Genomic DNA, 19,217 nt, shown 5'->3' on the forward strand with positions numbered 1-19,217 from the left:
CACCCCTCTTTCTGTGTTGCCTCTTCCACCCACCCGCCCACCCCTCTTTCTGTGTTGCCTCTTCCACCCACCCGCCCACCCCTCTTTCTGTGTTGCCTCTTCCACCCACCCGCCCACCCCTCTTTCTGTGTTGCCTCTTCCACCCACCCACCCACCCCTTTCTGTGTTGCCTCTTCCACCCACCCACCCACCCCTCTTTCTGTGTTGCCTCTTCCACCCACCCACCCCTCTTTCTGTGTTGCCTCTTCCATTCACCCACCCCTCTTTCTGTTGCCTCTTCCACCCACCCACCCCTCTTACTGTGTTGCCTCACCCACCCACCCCTCCCTCTCTGTGTTGCCTCTTCCACCCACCCACCCCTCTTTCTGTGTTGCCTCTTCCACCCACCCACCCACCCCTCTTTCTGTGTTGCCTCTTCCACCCACCCACCCACCCCTCTTTCTGTGTTGCCTCTTCCACCCACCCGCCCACCCCTCTTTCTGTGTTGCCTCTTCCACCCACCCGCCCACCCCTCTTTCTGTGTTGCCTCTTCCACCCACCCGCCCACCCCTCTTTCTGTGTTGCCTCTTCCACCCACCCACCCACCCCTCTTTCTGTGTTGCCTCTTCCACCCACCCGCCCACCCCTCTTTCTGTGTTGCCTCTTCCACCCACCCACCCACCCCTCTTTCTGTGTTGCCTCTTCCACCCACCCACCCACCCCTCTTTCTGTGTTGCCTCTTCCACCCACCCACCCACCCCTCTTTCTGTGTTGCCTCTTCCATTCACCCACCCACCCCTCTTTCTGTGTTGCCTCTTCCACCCACCCAGCCACCCCTCTTTCTGTGTTGCCTCTTCCACCCACCCACCCCTCTTTCTGTGTTGCCTCTTCCACCCACCCACCCACCCCTCTTTCTGTGTTGCCTCTTCCACCCACCCACCCACCCCTCTTTCTGTGTTGCCTCTTCCACCCACCCACCCACCCCTCTTTCTGTGTTGCCTCTTCCACCCACCCACCCACCCCTCTTTCTGTGTTGCCTCTTCCATTCACCCACCCACCCCTCTTTCTGTGTTGCCTCTTCCATTCACCCACCCCTCTTTCTGTTGCCTCTTCCACCCACCCACCCCTCTTACTGTGTTGCCTCACCCACCCACCCCTCCCTCTCTGTGTTGCCTCTTCCACCCACCCCTCTTTCTGTGTTGCCTCTTCCACCCACCCACCCCTCTTTCTGTGTTGCCTCTTCCACCCACCCCTCTTTCTGTATTGCCTCTTCCTCCCACCCACCCCTCTTTCTGTGTTGCCTCTTCAACCCACCCACCCACCCCTCTTTCTGTGTTGCCTCTTTCAACCACCCACCCACCCCTCTGTGTTGCCTCTTCCACCCACCCCTCTTTCTCTGTTGCCTCTTCCACCCACCCTCCCACCCTTCTTTCTGTGGTGCCTCTTCCACCCACAAACCCCTCTTTCTGTGTTGCCTCTTCTACCCACCCACCCACCCCTCTCTGTGTTGCCTCTTCCACCCACCCCTCTTTCTGTGTTGCCTCTTCCACCCACCCACCCACCCCTCTGTGTTGCCTCTTCCACCCACCCACCCACCCCTCTGTGTTGCCTCTTCCACCCACCCACCCACCCCTCTGTGTTGCCTCTTCCACCCACCCACCCACCCCTCTGTGTTGCCTCTTCCACCCACCCACCCACCCCTCTCTGTGTTGCCTCTTCCACCCACCCACCCACCCACCCCTCTCTGTGTTGCCTCTTCCACCCACCCACCCACCCCTCTCTGTGTTGCCTCTTCCACCCACCCACCCCTCTCTGTGTTGCCTCTTCCACCCACCCACCCCTCTCTGTGTTGCCTCTTCCACCCACCCACCCCTCTGTGTTGCCTCTTCCACCCACCCCTCTCTGTGTTGCCTCTTCCACCCACCCCTCTTTCTGTGTTGCCTCTTCCACCCACCCCTCTTTCTGTGTTGCCTCTTCCACCCACCCCTCTTTCTGTGTTGCCTCTTCCACCCACCCACACCTTTCTGTGTTGCCTCTTCCACCCACCCCTCTTTCTGTGTTGCCTCTTCCACCCACCCCTCTTTCTCTGTTGCCTCTTCCACCCACCCCTCTTTCTGTGTTGCCTCTTACACCCACCCACCCCTCTTTCTGTGTTGCCTCTTACACCCACCCACCCCTCTTTCTGTGTTGCCTCTTCCACCCACCCACCCCTCTTTCTGTTGCCTCTTCCACCCACCCACACCTCTTTCTGTGTTGCCTCCTCCTCCCACCCCTCTTTCTGTTGCCTCTTCCACCCACCGACCCCTCTTTCTGTGTTGCCTCTTCCACCCACCCACCCCTCTTTCTGTGTTGCCTCTTCCACCCACCCACCTTTCTGTGTTGCCTCTTCCACCCACCCACCCCTCTTTCTGTATTGCCTCTTCCATTCACCCACCCACCTCTTTCTGTGTTGCCTCTTCCACCCACCCCTCTTTCTGTGTGGTCCCTTCCTCCCACCCACCCACCCCTCTTTCTGTGTTGCCTCTTCCTCCCACCCACCCACCTCTCTTTCTGTGTTGCCTCTTCCACCCACCCACCCCTCTTTTTGTGTTGCTTCTTCCACACACCCACCCACCCCTCTTTTTGTGTTGCTTCTTCCACACACCCACCCACCCCTCTTTCTGTGTTGCCTCTTCCGCCCACCGCTCTTTCTGTGTTGCCTCTTCCACCTACCCTCCCACCCCTCTTTCTGTGTTGCCTCTTCCACCTACCCTCCCACCCCTCTTTCTGTGTTGCCTCTTCCTCCCACCCACCCACCCCTCTTTCTGTGTTGCCTCTTCCTCCCACCCACCCCTCTTTCTGTGTTGCCTCTTCCTCCCACCCACCCACCCCTCTTTCTGTGTTGCCTCTTCCACGCACCCACCCCTCTTTCTGTGTTGCCTCTTCCACCCACCCACCTCTCTTTCTGTGTTGCCTCTTCCACCCACACACCCCTCTTTCTGTGTTGCCTCTTCCACCCACCCCTCTTTCTGTATTGCCTCTTCCATTCACCCACCCACCTCTTTCTGTGTTGCCTCTTCCACCCACCCCTCTTTCTGTGTTGCCTCTTCCACCCGCCCACCCCTTTCTGTGTTGCCTCTTCCACCCACCCACTCCTCTTTCTGTGTTGCCTCTTCCACCTACCCTCCCACCCCTCTTTCTGTGTTGCCTCTTCCTCCCACCCACCCACCCCTCTTTCTGTGTTGCCTCTTCCTCCCACCCACCCACCCCTCTTTCTGTGTTGCCTCTTCCTCCCACCCACCCACCCCTCTTTCTGTGTTGCCTCTTCCTCCCACCCACCCACCCCTCTTTCTGTGTTGCCTCTTCCACCCACCCACCCACCCCTCTTTCTGTGTTGCCTCTTCCACGCACCCACCCCTCTTTCTGTGTTGCCTCTTCCACCCACACACCCCTCTTTCTGTGTTGCCTCTTCCACCCACCCCTCTTTCTGTGTTGCCTCTTCCATTCACCCACCCACCTCTTTCTGTGTTGCCTCTTCCACCCACCCCTCTTTCTGTGTTGCCTCGTCCACCCGCCCACCCCTTTCTGTGTTGCCTCTTCCACCCACCCACCCCTCTTTCTGTGTTGCCTCTTCCACCCACCCACCCACCCCTCTTTCTGTTTGGCCCCTTCCTCCCTCCCACCCAACCCTCTTTATGTGTGGCCTCTTCCTCCCACCCACCCACCCCTCTTTCCTTGTTGCCTCTTCCACCCACCCACCCACCCCTCTTTCTGTGTTGCCTCTTCCTCCCACACACCCTCCCACCCCTCTTTCTGTGTTGCCTCTTCCTCCCACCCACCCCTCTTTCTGTGTTGCCTCTTCCTCCCACCCACCCCTCTTTCTGTGTTGCCTCTTCCACCCACCCCTCTTTTTCTGTTGCCTCTTCCACCCACTCCTCTTTCTTAGTTGCCTCTTCCACCCACCCACCCCTCTTTCTGTGTTGCCTCTTCCACCCACCCATCCCTCTTTCTGTGTTGCCTCTTCCTCCCACCCACCCACCCCTCTTTCTATGTTGCCTCTTCCTCCCACCCACCCACCCATCTTTCTGTGTTGCCTCTTCCTCCCACCCACCCACCCCTCTTTCTGTGTTGCCTCTTCCTCCCACCCACCCACCCCTCTTTCTGTGTTGCCTCTTCCACCCACCCACCCCTCTTTCTGTGTTGCCTCTTCTACCCACCCACCCCTTTTTCTGTGTTGCCTCTTCCACCCACCCACCCACCCACCCCTCTTTCTGTTGCCTCTTCCACCCACCCACCCCTCTTTCTGTGTTGCCTCTTCCACCCACCCCTCTTTCTCTGTTGCCTCTTCCACCCACCCCTCTTTCTGTGTTGCCTCTTACACCCACCCACCCCTCTTTCTGTGTTGCCTCTTACACCCACCCACCCCTCTTTCTGTGTTGCCTCTTCCACCCACCCACCCCTCTTTCTGTTGCCTCTTCCACCCACCCACACCTCTTTCTGTGTTGCCTCCTCCTCCCACCCCTCTTTCTGTTGCCTCTTCCACCCACCGACCCCTCTTTCTGTGTTGCCTCTTCCACCCACCCACCCCTCTTTCTGTGTTGCCTCTTCCACCCACCCACCTTTCTGTGTTGCCTCTTCCACCCACCCACCCCTCTTTCTGTATTGCCTCTTCCATTCACCCACCCACCTCTTTCTGTGTTGCCTCTTCCACCCACCCCTCTTTCTGTGTTGCCTCTTCCACCCGCCCACCCCTTTCTGTGTTGCCTCTTCCACCCACCCACCCCTCTTTCTGTGTTGCCTCTTCCTCCCACCCACCCACCTCTCTTTCTGTGTTGCCTCTTCCACCCACCCACCCCTCTTTTTGTGTTGCTTCTTCCACACACCCACCCACCCACCCCTCTTTCTGTGTTGCCTCTTCCGCCCACCGCTCTTTCTGTGTTGCCTCTTCCACCTACCCTCCCACCCCTCTTTCTGTGTTGCCTCTTCCACCTACCCTCCCACCCCTCTTTCTGTGTTGCCTCTTCCTCCCACCCACCCACCCCTCTTTCTGTGTTGCCTCTTCCTCCCACCCACCCACCCCTCTTTCTGTGTTGCCTCTTCCTCCCACCCACCCACCCCTCTTTCTGTGTTGCCTCTTCCTCCCACCCACCCACCCCTCTTTCTGTGTTGCCTCTTCCACGCACCCACCCCTCTTTCTGTGTTGCCTCTTCCACCCACCCACCTCTCTTTCTGTTGCCTCTTCCACCCACCCACACCTCTTTCTGTGTTGCCTCCTCCTCCCACCCCTCTTTCTGTTGCCTCTTCCACCCACCGACCCCTCTTTCTGTGTTGCCTCTTCCACCCACCCACCCCTCTTTCTGTGTTGCCTCTTCCACCCACCCACCTTTCTGTGTTGCCTCTTCCACCCACCCACCCCTCTTTCTGTATTGCCTCTTCCATTCACCCACCCACCTCTTTCTGTGTTGCCTCTTCCACCCACCCCTCTTTCTGTGTTGCCTCTTCCACCCGCCCACCCCTTTCTGTGTTGCCTCTTCCACCCACCCACCCCTCTTTCTGTGTTGCCTCTTCCTCCCACCCACCCACCTCTCTTTCTGTGTTGCCTCTTCCACCCACCCACCCCTCTTTTTGTGTTGCTTCTTCCACACACCCACCCACCCCTCTTTCTGTGTTGCCTCTTCCGCCCACCGCTCTTTCTGTGTTGCCTCTTCCACCTACCCTCCCACCCCTCTTTCTGTGTTGCCTCTTCCACCTACCCTCCCCCCCTCTTTCTGTGTTGCCTCTTCCTCCCACCCACCCACCCCTCTTTCTGTGTTGCCTCTTCCTCCCACCCACCCACCCCTCTTTCTGTGTTGCCTCTTCCTCCCACCCACCCACCCCTCTTTCTGTGTTGCCTCTTCCTCCCACCCACCCACCCCTCTTTCTGTGTTGCCTCTTCCACGCACCCACCCCTCTTTCTGTGTTGCCTCTTCCACCCACCCACCTCTCTTTCTGTGTTGCCTCTTCCACCCACACACCCCTCTTTCTGTGTTGCCTCTTCCACCCACCCCTCTTTCTGTATTGCCTCTTCCATTCACCCACCCACCTCTTTCTGTGTTGCCTCTTCCACCCACCCCTCTTTCTGTGTTGCCTCTTCCACCCGCCCACCCCTTTCTGTGTTGCCTCTTCCACCCACCCACTCCTCTTTCTGTGTTGCCTCTTCCACCTACCCTCCCACCCCTCTTTCTGTGTTGCCTCTTCCTCCCACCCACCCACCCCTCTTTCTGTGTTGCCTCTTCCTCCCACCCACCCACCCCTCATTCTGTGTTGCCTCTTCCTCCCACCCACCCACCCCTCTTTCTGTGTTGCCTCTTCCTCCCACCCACCCACCCCTCTTTCTGTGTTGCCTCTTCCACCCACCCACCCACCCCTCTTTCTGTGTTGCCTCTTCCACGCACCCCTCTTTCTGTATTGCCTCTTCCATTCACCCACCCACCTCTTTCTGTGTTGCCTCTTCCACCCACCCCTCTTTCTGTGTTGCCTCGTCCACCCGCCCACCCCTTTCTGTGTTGCCTCTTCCACCCACCCACTCCTCTTTCTGTGTTGCCTCTTCCACCCACCCACCCACCCCTCTTTCTGTGTTGCCTCTTCCACCCACCCACCCACCCCTCTTTCTGTGTTGCCTCTTCCACCCACCCACCCACCCCTTTTTCTGTGTTGCCTCTTCCACCCACCCACCCACCCCTTTTTCTGTGTTGCCTCTTCCACCCACCCACCCACCCCTTTTTCTGTGTTGCCTCTTCCACCCACCCACCCCTCTTTCTGTTTGGCCCCTTCCTCCCTCCCACCCAACCCTCTTTATGTGTGGCCTCTTCCTCCCACCCACCCACCCCTCTTTCCTTGTTGCCTCTTCCACCCACCCACCCACCCCTCTTTCTGTGTTGCCTCTTCCTCCCACACACCCTCCCACCCCTCTTTCTGTGTTGCCTCTTCCTCCCACCCACCCCTCTTTCTGTGTTGCCTCTTCCTCCCACCCACCCCTCTTTCTGTGTTGCCTCTTCCACCCACCCCTCTTTTTCTGTTGCCTCTTCCACCCACTCCTCTTTTTCTGTTGCCTCTTCCACCCACTCCTCTTTCTTAGTTGCCTCTTCCACCCACCCACCCCTCTTTCTGTGTTGCCTCTTCCACCCACCCATCCCTCTTTCTGTGTTGCCTCTTCCTCCCACCCACCCACCCCTCTTTCTATGTTGCCTCTTCCTCCCACCCACCCACCCCTCTTTCTGTGTTGCCTCTTCCTCCCACCCACCCACCCCTCTTTCTGTGTTGCCTCTTCCTCCCACCCACCCACCCCTCTTTCTGTGTTGCCTCTTCCTCCCACCCACCCACCCCTCTTTCTGTGTTGCCTCTTCCTCCCACCCACCCACCCCTTTCTGTGTTGCCTCTTCCACCCACCCACCCCTCTTTCTGTGTTGCCTCTTCTACCCACCCACCCCTCTTTCTGTGTTGCCTCTTCCACCCACCCACCCACCCACCCCTCTTTCTGTGTTGCCTCTTCCACCCACCCACCCCTCTCTGTGTTGCCTCTTCCACCCACCCACCCACCCCTCTCTGTGTTGCCTCTTCCACCCACCCACCCACCCCTCTCTGTGTTGCCTCTTCCACCCACCCACCCACCCCTCTCTGTGTTGCCTCTTCCACCCACCCACCCACCCCTCTCTGTGTTGCCTCTTCCACCCACCCCTCTTTCTGTGTTGCTTCTTCCACCCACCCACCCCTCTTTCTGTGTTGCCTCTTCCACCCACCCACCCCTCTTTCTGTGTTGCCTCTTGCACCCACCCACCCACCCCTCTTCCTGTGTTGCCACTTCCACCCACCGACCCACCCCTCTTTCTGTGTTGCCTCTTCCACCCACCCCTCTTTCTGTGTTGCCTCTTCCACCCACCCACTCCTCTTTCTGTGTTGCCTCTTCCACCCACCCACCCACTCCTCTTTCTGTGTTGCCTCTTCCCCCCACCCACCCACCCCTCTTTCTGTGTTGCCTCTTCCCCCCACCCACCCACCCCTCTTTCTGTGTTGCCTCTTCCCCCCCACCAACCCACCCCTCTTTCTGTGTTGCCTCTTCCCCCCACCCACCCCTCTTTCTGTGTTGCCTCTTCCACCCACCCACCCCTCTTTCTGTGTTGCCTCTTCCACCCACCCACCCACCCCTCTTTCTGTGTTGCCTCTTCCACCCACCCACCCACCCCTCTTTCTGTGTTGCCTCTTCCACCCACCCACCCACCCCTCTTTCTGTGTTGCCTCTTCCACCCACCCACCCACCCCTCTTTCTGTGTTGCCTCTTCCACCCACCCACCCACCCCTCTTTCTGTGTTGCCTCTTCCACCCACCCACCCACCCCTCTTTCTGTGTTGCCTCTTCCACCCACCCACCCACCCCTCTTTCTGTGTTGCCTCTTCCACCCACCCACCCACCCCTCTTTCTGTGTTGCCTCTTCCACCCACCCACCCCTCTCTGTGTTGCCTCTTCCACCCACCCCTCTTTCTGTGTTGCCTCTTCCACCCACCCCTCTCTGTGTTGCCTCTTCCACCCACCCCTCTTTCTGTGTTGCCTCTTCCACAAACCCCTCTTTCTGTGTTGCCTCTTCCACCCACCCATCTTTCTGTGTTGCCTCTTCCACCCACCCACCCCTCTTTCTGTGTTGCCTCTTCCACCCACCCCTCTTTCTCTGTTGCCTCTTCCACCCACCCCTCTTTGTGTGTTGCCTCTTACACCCACCCACCCCTCTTTCTGTGTTGTCTCTTCCACCCACCCACCCCTCTTTCTGTGTTGCCTCTTCCACCCACCCACCCCTCTTTCTGTTGCCTCTTCCACCCACCCACCCCTCTTTCTGTGTTGCCTCCTCCTCCCACCCCTCTTTCTGTTGCCTCTTCCACCCACCCACCCCTCTTTCTGTGTTGCCTCTTCTACCCACCCACCCCTCTTTCTGTGTTGCCTCTTCCACCCACCCACCCCTCTTTCTGTGTTGCCTCTTCACCCACCCACCCCTCTTTCTGTGTTGCCTCTTCCACCCACCCACCCCTCTTTCTGTGTTGCCTCTTCCGCCCACCCCTCTTTGTGTTGCTTCTTCCACCTACCCGCCCACCCCTCTTTCTGTGTTGCCTCTTCCTCCCACCCACCCACCCCTCTTTCTGTGTTGCCTCTTCCTCCCACCCACCCACCCCTCTTTCTGTGTTGCCTCTTCCTCCCGCCCCTCTTTCTGTGTTTCCTCTTCCTCCCACCCCTCTTTCTGTGTTGCCTCTTCCTCCCACCCACCCACCCCTCTTTCTGTGTTGCCTCTTCCTCCCACCCACCCACCCCTCTTTCTGTGTTGCCTCTTCCTCCCACCCACCCACCCCTCTTTCTGTGTTGCCTCTTCCTCCCACCCACCCACCTTTCTGTGTTGCCTCTTCCTCCCACCCACCCACCCCTCTTCCTGTGTTGCCTCTTCCTCCCACCCACCCACCCCTCTTCCTGTGTTGCCTCTTCCTCCCACCCACCCACCCATCTTTCTGTGTTGCCCCTTCCTCCCACCCACCCACCCACCCCTCTTTCTGTGTGGCCTCTTCCTCCCACCCACCCCTCTTTCTGTGTTGCCTTTTCTACCCACCCACCCCTCTTTCTGTGTTGCCTCTTCCACCCACCCACACCTTTCTGTGTTGCCTCTTCCACCCACCCACCCACCGACCCCTCTTTCTGTGTTGCCTCTTCCACCCACCCACCTCTCTTTCTGTGTTGCCTCTTCCACCCACCCACCTCTCTTTCTGTGTTGCCTCTTCCACCCACCCACCCCACTTTCTGTGTTGCCTCTTCCACCCACCCCTCTTTCTCTGTTGCCTCTTCCACCCACCCCTCTTTCTGTGTTGCCTCTTACACCCACCCACCCACCCACCCCTCTTTCTGTGTTGCCTCTTCCACCCACCCACCCACCCCTCTTTCTGTGTTGCCTCTTCCACCCACCCACCCACCCCTCTTTCTGTGTTGCCTCTTCCACCCACCCACCCACCCCTCTTTCTGTGTTGCCTCTTCCACCCACCCACCCACCCCTCTTTCTGTGTTGCCTCTTCCTCCCACCCACCCACCTTTCTGTGTTGCCTCTTCCTCCCACCCACCCACCCCTCTTCCTGTGTTGCCTCTTCCTCCCACCCACCCACCCATCTTTCTGTGTTGCCCCTTCCTCCCACCCACCCACCCACCCCTCTTTCTGTGAGGCCTCTTCCTCCCACCCACCCCTCTTTCTGTGTTGCCTTTTCCACCCACCCACCCCTCTTTCTGTGTTGCCTCTTCCACCCACCCACACCTTTCTGTGTTGCCTCTTCCACCCACCCACCCACCGACCCCTCTTTCTGTGTTGCCTCTTCCACCCACCCACCTCTCTTTCTGTGTTGCCTCTTCCACCCACCCACCTCTCTTTCTGTGTTGCCTCTTCCACCCACCCACCCCTCTTTCTGTGTTGCCTCTTCCACCCACCCCTCTTTCTCTGTTGCCTCTTCCACCCACCCCTCTTTCTGTGTTGCCTCTTACACCCACCCCTCTTTCTGTGTGGCCTCTTCCTCCCACCCACCCCTCTTTCTGTGTTGCCTTTTCCACCCACCCACCCCTCTTTCTGTGTTGCCTCTTCCACCCACCCACACCTTTCTGTGTTGCCTCTTCCACCCACCCACCCACCGACCCCTCTTTCTGTGTTGCCTCTTCCACCCACCCACCTCTCTTTCTGTGTTGCCTCTTCCACCCACCCACCTCTCTTTCTGTGTTGCCTCTTCCACCCACCCACCCCTCTTTCTGTGTTGCCTCTTCCACCCACCCCTCTTTCTCTGTTGCCTCTTCCACCCACCCCTCTTTCTGTGTTGCCTCTTACACCCACCCACCCACCCCTCTTTCTGTGTTGCCTCTTCCAGCCACCCACCCCTCTTTCTGTGTTGCCTCTTCCACCCACCCACCCCTCTTTCTGTGTTGCCTCTTCCACCCACCCACCCCTCTTTCTGTGTTGCCTCTTCCACCCACCCACCCACCCCTCTTTCTGTGTTGCCTCTTCCACCCACCCACCCACCCCTCTTTCTGTGTTGCCTCTTCCACCCACCCACCCACCCCTCTTTCTGTGTTGCCTCTTCCACCCACCCACCCACCCCTCTTTCTGTGTTGCCTCTTCCACCCACCCACCCACCCCTCTTTCTGTGTTGCCTCTTCCACCCACCCCTCTTTCTGTGTTGCCTCTTCCATTCACCCACCCACCCCTCTTTCTGTGTTGCCTCTTCCATTCACCCACCCACCCCTCTTTCTGTGTTGCCTCTTCCATTCACCCACCCACCCCTCTTTCTGTGTTGCCTCTTCCATTCACCCACCCCTCTTTCTGTTGCCTCTTCCACCCACCCACCCCTCTTCCTGTGTTGCCTCTTCCACCCACCCCTCCCTCTCTGTGTTGCCTCTTCCACCCACCCCTCTTTCTGTGTTGCCTCTTCCACCCACCCACCCCTCTTTCTGTGTTGCCTCTTCCACCCACCCCTCTTTCTGTATTGCCTCTTCCTCCCACCCACCCCTCTTTCTGTGTTGCCTCTTCCACCCACCCACCCACCCCTCTTTCTGTGTTGCCTCTTCTACTCACTCACCCACCCACCCCTCTTTCTGTGTTGCCTCTTCCTCCTACCCACCCACCCCTCTTTCTGTGTTGCCTCTTCCACCCACCCACCCACCCACCCCTCTTTCTGTGTTGCCTCTTCTACTCACTCACCCACCCACCCCTCTTTCTGTGTTGCCTCTTCCTCCTACCCACCCACCCCTCTTTTTGTGTTGCCTCTTCCACCCACCCCTCTTTCTTAGTTGCCTCTTCCTCCCTCCCACCCACCCATCTTTCTATGTTGCCTCTTCCACCCACTCACCCAGCCCTCTTTCTGTGTTGCCTCTTCCAACCACCGACCCCACTTTCTCTGTTGCCTCTTCCACCCACCCACCCCTCTTTCTGTGTTGCCTCTTCCACCCACCCCTCTTTCTGTGTTGCCTCTTCCACCCACCCCTCTTTCTGTGTTGCCTCTTCAACCCACCCACCCCTCTTTCTGTGTTGCCTCTTTCAACCACCCACCCACCCCTCTGTGTTGCCTCTTCCGCCCACCCCTCTTTCTCTGTTGCCTCTTCCACCCACCCACCCACCCTTCTTTCTGTGTTGCCTCTTCCACCCACCCACCCCTCTCTCTGTGTTGCCTCTTCAACCCACCCACACACCCCTCTTTCTGTGTTGCCTCTTTCAACCACCCACACACCCCTCTCTGTGTTGCCTCTTCCACCCACCCACCCCTCTCTGTGTTGCCTCTTCCACCCACCCACCCTCTGTGTTGCCTCTTCCACCCACCCACCCTCTCTGTGTTTCCTCTTCCACCCACCCACCCACCCCTCTCTGTGTTGCCTCTTCCACCCACCCACCCACCCCTCTCTGTGTTGCCTCTTCCACCCACCCACCCACCCCTCTCTGTGTTGCCTCTTCCACCCACCCACCCACCCCTCTCTGTGTTGCCTCTTCCACCCACCCACCCACCCCTCTCTGTGTTGCCTCTTCCACCCACCCACCCACCCCTCTCTGTGTTGCCTCTTCCACCCACCCACTCCTCTCTGTGTTGCCTCTTCCACCCACCCTCCCACCCCTCTCTGTGTTGCCTCTTCCACCCACCCCTCTCTGTGTTGCCTCTTCCACCCACCCCTTTTCTGTCTTGCCTCTTCCACCCACCCACGCCTTTCTGTGTTGCCTCTTCAACCCACCCACCCACCCCTCTTTCTGTGTTGCCTCTTCAACCCACCCACCCACCCCTCTTTCTGTGTTGCCTCTTTCAACCACCCACCCACCCCTCTCTGTGTTGCCTCTTCCTCCCACCCACCCCTTTTTCTGTGTTGCCTCTTCCTCCTACCCACCCACCCCTCTTTTTGTGTTGCCTCTTCCTCCCACCCACCCCTCTTTCTGTGTTGCCACTTCCTCCCACCCACCCACCCCTCTCTGTGTTGCCTCTTCCTCCCACCCACCCAGCCACCCCTCTCTGTGTTGCCTCTTCCTCCCACCCACCCAGCCACCCCTCTCTGTGTTGCCTCTTCCTCCCACCCACCCCTCTTTCTGTGTTGCCTCTTCCTCCCACCCACCCACCCCTCTTTCTGTGTTGCCTCTTCCTCCCACCCACCCATCCCTCTTTCTGTGTTGCCTCTTCCTCCCACCCACCCACCCCTCTTTCTGTGTTGCCTCTTCCTCCCACCCACCCCTCTTCCTGTGTTGCCTCTTCCTCCCACCCACCCATCTTTCTGTGTTGCCCCTTCCTCCCACCCACCCACCCATCTTTCTGTGTTGCCCCTTCCTCCCACCCACCCACCCATCTTTCTGTGTTGCCCCTTCCTCCCACCCACCCACCCATCTTTCTGTGTTGCCCCTTCCTCCCACCCACCCACCCATCTTTCTGTGTTGCCTCTTCCACCCACCCACCCACCCCTCTTTCTGTGTTGCCTCTTCCACCCACCCACCCCTCTTTCTGTGTTGCCTCTTCCACCCACCCACCCACCCCTCTTTCTGTGTTGCCTCTTCCACCCACCCACCCACCCACCCCTCTTTCTGTGTTGCCTCTTCCACCCACCCACCCACCCCTCTTTCTGTGTTGCCTCTTCCAACCCACCCACCCCTCTTTCTGTGTTGCCTCTTCCACCCACCCACCCACCCCTCTTTCTGTGTTGCCTCTTCCACCCACCCACCCACCCCTCTTTCTGTGTTGCCTCTTCCACCCACCCACCCACCCCTCTTTCTGTGTTGCCTCTTCCACCCACCCACCCACCCCTCTTTCTGTGTTGCCTCACCCACCCACCCACCCACCCCTCTTTGTGTTGCCTCTTCCACCCACCCACCCCTCTTTCTGTGTTGCCTCTTCCTCCCATCCACCCCTCTTTCTGTGTTGCCTCTTCCATCCCTCTTTCTTTCTGTGTTGCCTCTTCCACCCACCAACCCCTCTTTTCTATGGTGCCTCTTCCACCCACCCCTCTTTCTGTGTTGCCTTTTCCACCCACCCCTCTTTCTGTGTTGCCTCTTCCACCCACCCACCCCTCTTTCTGTGTTGCCTCTTCCACCCACCCACCCCTCTTTCTGTGTGGCCCCTTCCTCCCTCCCACCCACCCCTCTTTCTGTGTGGTCCCTTGCTCCGTCCCACCCACCCCTCTTTCTGTGTGGCCTCTTCCTCCCTCCCACCCCTCTTTATGTGTGGCCTCTTCCTCCCACCCACCCCTCTTTCTGTGTTGCCTCTTCCTCCCACCCACCCACCCCTCTTTCTGTGTTGCCTCTTTCTCCCTCCCACCCACCCACCCCTCTTTCTGTGTTGCCTCTTTCTCCCTCCCACCCACCCACCCCTCTTTCTGTGTTGCCTCTTCCTCCCACCCACCCACCCCTCTTTCTGTGTTGCCTTTTCCTCCCACCCACCCACCCCTCTTTCTGTGTTGCCTCTTCCTCCCACCCACCCACCCCTCTTTCTGTGTTGCCTCTTCCTCCCACCCACCCACCCCTCTTTCTGTGTTGCCTCTTCCTCCCACCCACCCACCCCTCTTTCTGTGTTGCCTCTTCCTCCCACCCACCCACCCCTCTTTCTGTGTTGCCTCTTCCTCCCACCCACCCACCCCTCTTTCTGTGTTGCCTCTTCCACCCACCCACCCCTCTTTCTGTGTTGCCTCTTCCACCCACCCCTCTTTCTGTGTTGATTCTTCCACCCACCCACCCACCCCTCTTTCTGTGTTGCCTCTTCCACCCACCCACCCACCCCTCTTTCTGTGTTGCCTCTTCCACCCACCCACCCACCCCTCTTTCTGTGTTGCCTCTTCCACCCACCCACCCACCCCTCTTTCTGTGTTGCCTCTTCCACCCACCCACCCACCCCTCTTTCTGTGTTGCCTCTTCCACCCACCCACCCACCCCTCTTTCTGTGTTGCCTCTTCCACCCACCCACCCACCCCTCTTTCTGTGTTGCCTCACCTACCTACCCACCCACCCCTCTTTCTGTGTTGCCTCTTCCACCCACCCACCCACCCCTCTTTCTGTGTTGCCTCTTCCACCCACCCACCCACCCCTCTTTCTGTGTTGCCTCTTCCACCCACCCACCCACCCCTCTTTCTGTGTTGCCTCTTCCACCCACCCACCCACCCCTCTTTCTGTGTTGCCTCTTCCACCCACCCACCCACCCCTCTCTGTGTTGCCTCTTCCACCCACCCACCCACCCCTCTCTGTGTTGCCTCTTCCACCCACCCACCCACCCCTCTCTGTGTTGCCTCTTCCACCCACCCACCCACCCCTCTCTGTGTTGCCTCTTCCACCCACCCACCCACCCCTCTCTGTGTTGCCTCTTCCACCCACCCACCCACCCCTCTCTGTGTTGCCTCTTCCACCCACCCCTCTTTCTGTGTTGCCTCTTACACCCACCCCTCTTTCTGTGTTGCCTCTTACACCCACCCCTCTCTGTGTTGCCTCTTCCACCCACCCCTCTTTCTGTGTTGCCTCTTCCACCCACCCCTCTTTCTGTGTTGCCTCTTCCACCCACCCACCCCTCTTTCTGTGTTGCCTCTTCCACCCACCCCTCTTTCTCTGTTGCCTCTTCCACCCACCCCTCTTTCTGTGTTGCCTCTTCCACCCACCCACCCCTCTTTCTGTGTTGCCTCTTCCACCCACCCACCCCTCTTTCTGTTGCCTCTTCCACCCACCCACCCCTCTTTCTGTGTTGCCTCCTCCTCCCACCCCTCTTTCTGTTGCCTCTTCTACCCACCCACCCACCCCTCTTTCTGTGTTGCCTCTTCCACCCACCCACCCCTCTTTCTGTGTTGCCTCTTCCACCCACCCACCCCTCTTTCTGTGTTGCCTCTTCCACCCACCCACCCCTCTTTCTGTGTTGCCTCTTCCGCCCACCCCTCTTTGTGTTGCCTCTTCCACCTACCCGCCCACCCCTCTTTCTGTGTTGCCTCTTCCTCCCACCCACACACCCCTCTTTCTGTGTTGCCTCTTCCTCCCACCCCTCTTTCTGTGTTGCCTCTTCCTCCCACCCCTCTTTCTGTGTTGCCTCTTCCTCCCACCCACCCACCCCTCTTTCTGTGTTGCCTCTTCCTCCCACCCCCCCACCCCTCTTTCTGTGTTACCTCTTCCTCCCACCCACCCACCCCTCTTTCTGTGTTGCCTCTTCCTCCCACCCACCCACCTTTCTGTGTTGCCTCTTCCTCCCACCCACCCCTCTTCCTGTGTTGCCTCTTACACCCACCCACCCACCCACCCCTCTTTCTGTTTTGCCTCTTCCACCCACCCACCCACCCCTCTTTCTGTGTTGCCTCTAACTCCCACCCACCCACCCATCTTTCTGTGTTGCCCCTTCCTCCCACCCACCCACCCACCCCTCTTTCTGTGTTGCCTCTTCCACCCACCCACACCTTTCTGTGTTGCCTCTTCCACCCACCCACCCACCGACCCCTCTTTCTGTGTTGCCTCTTCCACCCACCTCTCTTTCTGTGTTGCCTCTTCCACCCACCCACCTCTCTTTCTGTGTTGCCTCTTCCACCCACCCACCCCTCTTTCTGTGTTGCCTCTTCCACCCACCCCTCTTTCTCTGTTGCCTCTTCCACCCACCCACCCCTCTTTCTGTGTTGCCTCTTCCACCCACCCACCCCTCTTTCTGTGTTGCCTCTTCCACCCACCCACCCCTCTTTCTGTGTTGCCTCTTCCACCCACCCACCCACCCCTCTCTGTGTTGCCTCTTCCACCCACCCACCCACCCCTCTCTGTGTTGCCTCTTCCACCCACCCACCCACCCCTCTCTGTGTTGCCTCTTCCACCCACCCCTCTTTCTGTGTTGCTTCTTCCACCCACCCACCCACCCCTCTTTCTGTGTTGCCTCTTCCACCCACCCACCCACCCCTCTTTCTGTGTTGCCTCTTCCACCCACCCGCCCACCCCTCTTTCTGTGTTGCCTCTTCCACCCACCCGCCCACCCCTCTTTCTGTGTTGCCTCTTCCACCCACCCGCCCACCCCTCTTTCTGTGTTGCCTCTTCCACCCACCCGCCCACCCCTCTTTCTGTGTTGCCTCTTCCACCCACCCACCTCTTTCTGTGTTGCCTCTTCCACCCACACACCCCTCTTTCTGTGTTGCCTCTTCCATTCAACCACGCACCTCTTTCTGTGTTGCCTCTTCCACCCACCCCTCTTTCTGTGTTGCCTCTTCCACCCGCCCACCCCTTTCTGTGTTGCCTCTTCCACCCACCCACTCCTCTTTCTGTGTTGCATCTTCCACCCACCCCTCTTTCTGTGTTGCCTCTTCCACCCACCCACCCACCCCTCTTTCTGTGTTGCCTCTTCCACCCACCCACCCCTCTTTCTGTGTTGCCTCTTCCACCCACCCACCCACCCCTCTTTCTGTGTTGCCTCTTCCACCCACCCACGCCTCTTTCTGTGTGGCCCCTTCCTCCCTCCCACCCAACCCTCTTTCTGTGTGGCCTCTTCCTCCCTCCCACCCACCCCTCTTTATGTGTGGCCTCTTCCTCCCACCCACCCACCCCTCTTTCCTTGTTGCCTCTTCCACCCACCCACCCACCCCTCTTTCTGTGTTGCCTCTTCCTCCCACACACCCACCCACCCCTCTTTCTGTGTTGCCTCTTCCTCCCACCCACCCCTCTTTCTGTGTTGCCTCTTCCTCCCACCCACCCACCCCTCTTTCTGCGTTGCCTCTTCCTCCCACCCACCCACCCCTCTTTCTGTGTTGCCTCTTCCACCCACCCACCCCTCTTTCTGTTGCCTCTTCCACCCACCCCTCTTTCTGTGTTGCCTCCTCCTCCCACCCCTCTTTCTGTTGCCTCTTCCACCCACCCACCCCTCTTTCTGTTGCCTCTTCCTCCCACCCACCCCTCTTTCTGTGTTGCCTCTTCCACCCACCCACCCCTCTTTCTGTGTTGCCTCTTCCACCCACCCACCCCTCTTTCTGTGTTGCTTCTTCCACACACCCACCCACCCCTCTTTCTGTGTTTCCTCTTCTACCCACCCACCCACCCCTCTTTCTGTGTTGCCTCCCACCCACCCACCCCTCTTTCTGTGTTGCCTCCCACCCACCCCTCTTTCTGTGTTGCCTCCCACCCACCCACCCCTCTTTCTGTGTTGCCTCCCACCCACCCACCCCTCTTTCTGTGTTTCCTCCCACCCACCCACCCCTCTTTCTGTGTTGCCTCCCACCCACCCACCCCTCTTTCTGTGTTGCCTCCCACCCACCCACCCCTCTTTCTGTGTTGCCTCCCACCCACCCACCCCTCTTTCTGTGTTGCCTCCCACCCACCCACCCCTCTTTCTGTGTTGCCTCCCACCCACCCACCCCTCTTTCTGTGTTGCCTCCCACCCACCCACCCCTCTTTCTGTGTTGCCTCCCACCCACCCACCCCTCTTTCTGTGTTGCCTCCCACCCACCCACCCCTCTTTCTGTGTTGCCTCCCACCCACCCACCCCTCTTTCTGTGTTGCCTCCCACCCACCCACCCCTCTTTCTGTGTTGCCTCCCACCCACCCCTCTTTCTGTGTTGCCTCCCACCCACCCACCCCTCTCTGTGTTGCCTACCACCCACCCACCCCTCTTTCTGTGTTGCCTCTTCCACCCACCCACCCACCCCTCTTTCTGTGTTGCCTCTTCCACCCACCCACCCACCCCTCTTTCTGTGTTGCCTCTTCCACCCACCCACCCACCCCTCTTTCTGTGTTGCCTCTTCCACCCACCCACCCACCCCTCTTTCTGTGTTGCCTCTTCCACCCACCCACCCACCCCTCTTTCTGTGTTGCCTCTTCCACCCACCCACCCACCCCTCTTTCTGTGTTGCCTCACCTACCCACCCACCCCTCTTTCTGTGTTGCCTCTTCCACCCACCCACCCATCCCTCTTTCTGTGTTGCCGCTTCCACCCACCGACCCACCCCTCTTTCTGTGTTGCCTCTTCCACCCACCCACCCCTCTTTCTGTGTTGCCTCTTCCACCCACCCACCCACTCCTCTTTCTGTGTTGCCTCTTCCACCCACCCACCCACCCCTCTTTCTGTGTTGCCTCTTCCACCCACCCACCCACCCCTCTTTCTGTGTTGCCTCTTCCCCCCACCAACCCACCCCTCTTTCTGTGTTGCCTCTTCCACCCACCCACCCACCCCTCTTTCTGTGTTGCCTCTTCCACCCACCCACCCACCCCTCTTTCTGTGTTGCCTCTTCCACCCACCCACCCACCCCTCTTTCTGTGTTGCCTC

The sequence above is a fragment of the Triturus cristatus genome, chromosome 1_1 (genome assembly GCF_964204655.1).
Source record: "Triturus cristatus chromosome 1_1, aTriCri1.1, whole genome shotgun sequence".
Taxonomy (NCBI): domain Eukaryota; kingdom Metazoa; phylum Chordata; class Amphibia; order Caudata; family Salamandridae; genus Triturus; species Triturus cristatus.